A 6,000-nucleotide genomic window follows, 5' to 3' on the forward strand; every position below is an offset into this window, starting at 1 on the left:
GAAGGATTTGGACAGGTTAGGGGAATGGGCAAAAAAGTGGCAGATGGAATACAGCGTGGGCAAGTGTGAGATCATGCACTTTGGTAGGAAGAATAGAAGCATAGACTATTTTCTAAATTGGGAGAGAATTCAGAAATCTGGAGTGCAAAGGGACTTGGGAGTCCTAGTCCAGGATTCTCTTAAGGTTAACTTGCAGGTTGAGTCGGTAGTTAAGAAGGCAAATGCAATGTTGGCATTTATTTCAAGAAGACTCGAATATAAAAGCAGGGATGTGCTGCTGAGGCTTTATAAGGCTCTGATCAGACCACATTTAGAATATTGTGAGAAATTTTGGGCCCCGTATCTCAGGAAGGATGTTCTGGCCCTGGAGAGGGTTCAGAGGAGGTTCACGAGAACGATCCCAGGAATGAAAGGCTTAACATATGAGGAACATTTGAGGACTCTGGGTCTATACTCGATGGAGTTTAGAAGGACGAGGGCGGATCTGATTGAAACTTACATAATACTGAAAGGCCTGGGTAGAGTAGACGTGGGGAAGATGTTTCCATTAGTAGGAGAGACTAGGACCTGAGGGCACAGCCTCAGAATATTGGGAAGACCTTTTAGAACAGAGATGAGGAGAAACTTCTTTAGCCAGAGAGTGGTGAATCTATGGAATTCATTGCCACAGAAGGCTGTGGAGGCCAGGTCATTGAGTGTATTTAAGACCAAGATAGATAGGTTCTTGATTGGTAAGGGGATCAAAGGTTATGGGGAGAAGGTGGGAGAATGGGGTTGAGAAACTTATCAGCCATGATTGAATGGCGGAGCAGACTCGATGGGCCGAATGGCCTAATTTCTGCTCCTATGTCTGATGGTCTGATGGAATCTAACTATCGCCCCTTGATAGTCAATGGTATTACCATCAATGAATCCCCCACTATTAACATCCTGGGGGCTACCATTGACCAAAAACTGAACTGACTAGCCAAATAAATACTGTGGCTGCAAAAGCAGGTCAGAGGCTAGGAATTCTCAACGAGTAACTCACCTCCTGAGTCCTCAAAGCCTGTCCACCATCTGCAATGTAAAATTCAGGAGTGTGATGAAATATTCCCCACTTGCCTGGGTGAGTGCAGCTACCACAACACTCAAGAAGCTTGACACTGTCCAGGGCAAAGCAGCCTGCTTGATTGGCACCACATCCACAAACATTCACTCCCTCCATCATCGACACACAATAGCAGCAGTGTGTACCATCTACAAGATGCACTGCAGGAATTCACTAAGGCTGCTTATATAGCAGCTTCCAAACCCAGGACCGTTGCTATATAAAAGGACAAGAGCAGCAGATAGATGGGAACAGCCCCACCTGTAAGTTTCCCACCAAGCCACACACCATCCTGACTTGTAAATATATTGCTGTTCCTTCACTGTCGCCAGGTCAAAATTCTGGTACTCCCTCCCTAACAGCACTTTGGATGTATCTACACCACGTTGACTGCAGCAGTTCAAGAAGGCTGCCCACTACCACCTTCTCAAGGGCAATTAGGGATGGACAATAAATGCTGGCCCAACCAGTGAAGCCCACATCCCATGAATGAATAAAAAGCATCGTTTGGAGTCTTTTCCATTATTTGAAACTGACAATTATTGCCTGTGAATAAAGAGACTATTGGACCAGCCGCAGGATGGCCATTTCCAAATTCCAAATGCTGGACATGAGGACAGCCAATAATGGAATGGAGATGGACCCACTGACCGTCAGACTGTCTGCTACAAAACCTGACAAATGACCACATTACCTCTGAGGCACCCCACTGAGGAACTCCTCCTCACTGTCAGGATCCTCATCTTGTGAGGCTCCACTTCCTGTGAGACTCCTCCCCATTTTAGCCTCCTCCCCCTGTGAGACTCCTCCATCTGTGAGACTCCTCCCCATTAGATGCCCCACCCGTGAGACTCCTCCCCGTGAGGACCCTTCCCCCATGAGACTCCTACCTGTGAAACTCCTCCCTGTGAAACTTCTACCCGTGACACTCTTCCCCTGTGAGACTCCTCTCTGTGAAACTCCTCCTTGTGACACTCCTCCCTGAGACACTCCTCCCCCTTGAGACTCCTCCCCATGAGACCCCTCCCTGTAAAACTCCTCCCTGTGAGACTCCTCCCCGTGAGACTCCTCCCTGTGGGACTCCACCCCCTGTGAGATTCCTCCTTAAGAGACTCCTCCCCTGTGAAACTCCTCCCTGTGAAATTCCTCCCCTCTGAGATTCTTCCCTGTGAGATTCCTCCCTGCAAAACTTCTCCCTGTGAGAATCCTCTCCTGTGAGACTCCTCCCTGTGAGACTCCTCCCCCATGAGACTCCTCCCTGTGAGACTCCTCCCTGTGAGGCCCCTCCCTGTGAGGCCCCTCCCTGTGAGACTCCTCCCCCATGAGACTCCTCCCCTGTGAGACTCCTCCCCTGTGAGTCTACTCCCTGCGAGGCTCCTTCCCACCTCCCCGCTTTGAGTCTCCACCGCAAGTGAAACTTCGCCCCTTGTGAAACTCTTCTCCTTCTGAGGGTCCTCCCCCTATGAGACCCCTCCCCCTGTGAGAGCCCACTCCATGTGAGACTCCTCCTCTGTCAAAAACTACAAGGTGTGGCTCTCCGATCTGCCTTCACTTTCATCACTTGCTGTAATATTTTTAAATGTTCGCCAGCTAACTCGCATACGCTGTTCAACCTTTCTCTGAAGTTTTATGCATAACCCAGGAGAGTCATTTCCAACTTTTGACTCATCAATTTCTCATCAATTTACTTTAGTGGCCCCCTTACCTCATGACCATAGACTAATTCAAAAGGACTAAGATCAGTCAACATATTAGGAGCATCCCGAATAGGAAATAACAAAATTCCTAAATGTCTCCCGATTGCAATTTTATGAGCCATTCTCAGTATTTCATTTCTATACCCAGATGGTATAATATCTGATGCACTTCCATCCATTTATCTGCTGAATCTTGATATGATCGCCACTTTCTCATCAGCACATTACCCTTCAGGTAATAACATTCTGGAATACACTCCTCTGTTTCTGAGCAAGCTGAGTAAACTGCTTTATTCATGGATCCTTTTGCTGTAACTCTATCAACTGCCTTGAGCGAAGCTCTTCAGCTGCATTCTCTTCCATTCTCTCTCTCCTCCTCAACAATCTTATCAAAGACAGCATCAGCTAATTGAATTTCAACACCTTTTCCCTGCCTTTTAATTCCCTCTTCTTCCTGTTTCAACCTGTGAGCTTGTGATCTTATTATCACACAGTCTGGAAACATTCCAGAATGCTCCTTCTACAGCACTTCTGTTGAAAACACCTCTACTGGTGCTGCTCAACTACCATAGGCAGCACCCACATCTATGGCCCAGCTATATCATTATCTAAAATAAATTGACCCCTTGCAATGGCAATTTTTCCACTCTCCAACAATCACATCATGTGTTTTCCACTTACTCTTTTAATTCACCTTCCACAATGGGATAGGTTTAGCATCTCCATGAACCCTGCTTATTATCACCTGATCCTGCAATACTCCCTTTGAACAACAAATGTCACTATCCCACAACATTAAGGATTGACTAGCCCCTGTGTCTCTTAAAATTTTAAAATCTTTACCTGCTCCACTCTGTACACATGGAAAGACGTCCCCTTCACAGACAAAATCTTTAGACATTTCTGCAACCTGCTCCTCAGAAACCCTTTGGGTAAATTGTGAACTCATTCCCACTTCTTTACCTATCACTGATTTTTCTTCCTTTACCTGTATAAAAACCACTGGTTTTTCCTGTGCCTGAACCTCAGGACACAAAGTAATTTTCCTTCCACAACTTTTCTGCATTCCAATTATTGCAACAGATTTTTCCTGTAATTTCCAACACATTGACTTCATCTGCTCAACTTTATTCCATTGAAAACACCTCAATTTTTGAGTGTCATATCTACCCTCAGCACCTTCCATTGAAGTCTGAGAAAATAAACTTCCTGGGAATTTTCACCTACTCCTTCTGGCTACCTGGCTAGCTACCTCCTCTTATCTTCCCTGATGTAAAAGGATGACGGAAAAAAGTTTAGATCTATGAACTAATTCATAATCATCAGCGATCTCTGCTGCTTGTCTCCCCATTTTAACTCTCCATTCCTCCACATGAGTTCTTCCTACCAAAGGAATTGAATCTTTAAATTCTTCCAAAGCAATTACTTGGTTGAAAGTAGTTGCCAGTAGAGACTGGAGCAAAGGTGACAGATATCCTGTCCCAAGCTAAAGAAAAGACCCCAACATCCAGGGGATTGGAACAGGAGAAAGCCCCAAAAAGACCTTCTAGCCAAAGGGAGGGCAGGAACCTGGAAAAGGTCCTGCTAAGAGAAGTTACGAGTGAGGGACAGAGAGAAAGGCTCCAAGCTTCAGATTTAAAAAGACAAAAGCTGCCAAAAGCGAGAACAGTTTGTAAGAGGCAAGGAGGTCCAAATAGATGGCTGAAGGACTGTAACTCTTTGCTCTTGGAGATTGGAGATTGGAGATTGGAAATCCTCATGTGAAAGATGGAGTTCACTGAGACCAGTTGGCTCACAGTGTGACAAGCGTCTGGGGGGAGTTGATGAGAGATCCATAGCATCTGATTGAGGTGGCATCTGGCTCTTGGTTTCAGAGTGTGGTGTGTCTGACCACAGGGTGCCTATTGGTTTACGTGAACTGTGTACTTACTGTGAACACTGAAGTATAAAATAGCTTTTGTAACTTGTGTTATCTTTACACATCTGTATTCATCTGTAAAGGTACAGTTGTGGGTGAAGGAGTACTGTAATATAGTTAATCTTTTCTTGTGTAATAAATGTTTTATGCTTTTGTTAAGAGTTCATCAGCTGACTCCTGTGACTCTGTTCAGTGGCTACTCTCCACACATCTAAACAAACAAATTAAAAGTTAGGATCTATCAATCTGGGGTCAAGTTTGTCCAGGGGTAACCTCAGCTGGGGATCATAACAGTGAAGAGGTTTCTCCCAAATTTCCAATTGGATTTATTGGACCCTAGGTCAGGTCTAACGAGGTGTTGAGGCATCAGGTGGAATTGTCCCAGATTTGTAATCCTTCACACAGCGAGTGGTTCGGGTCTGGAATACACTACTGTGAAGTATGACCCTGGCAGCATCAATCGAGGCATTTAAGAGGGCATTAGATGATTATTTGAATAGAAACAAGGTGCAAGGGTATGGGGAACAAACAGGGCAATGGCACTAGGTCAGACATGATGGGCTGAATGGCCTCCCTCTGTGCCATTAAGATTCAGTGATTCTGCAGGTTCTGGTGGGTAAAGGAACTTTTTATTAGCCGGCTGTAATGGCAGCTTCTCATGCCATATCATCCCAATCCCGCCTCATTATTCATGCATTCCCGGGAAACATGCCGTTTCGATGCTGAGCAGGCTCCGATTTGCTGCCATGCCACCACCTCGCCACTTCGTCACGCCGGACGCCACATTTAAAGTTCAGTCCCGCGCGCACACCTCTCAGTGCTTCCAGCCCAGGACTGCTGCACAGAAGACATGGCCCCGAAAGGCAAGAATACTGCTGTCCCCAGGCTTAGTGACGCGCCCCTCGAGCACCTTTTGTACACTATGGAGGCTCACTGTGATGTCCTCTACCCCCACTCTGGCCACAGGAGGGGCAGCAACATTACCACTCAGGCTTGGGAGGCGATTGCAATGATGGTCAGTGCCAATGATGCACAGAAGAGGTTGGCTATCCAATGCAGATAGAGGGTGAATGGTCTCATCCTTGCCGCCAGGGAATGGCAACCATCTCATCACTCTAAACTCACAAACTCAAGCCCATCACACATTCACTGGCATCTCACTCACTGCCAGCTCAAGGGACATCACTGCTCAGTCCCTCACACACACCCTCACATGTCCATCTGGCCTCCTCTGCTCTGGAGACTGCCTCCTCAGCCCTCATCATCTTGAGGCCACTTTCAATCAACAAGATCAA

The sequence above is a fragment of the Cetorhinus maximus genome, chromosome 21, assembly GCF_964194155.1.
Source record: "Cetorhinus maximus chromosome 21, sCetMax3.hap1.1, whole genome shotgun sequence".
In the NCBI taxonomy this organism is placed as follows: domain Eukaryota; kingdom Metazoa; phylum Chordata; class Chondrichthyes; order Lamniformes; family Cetorhinidae; genus Cetorhinus; species Cetorhinus maximus.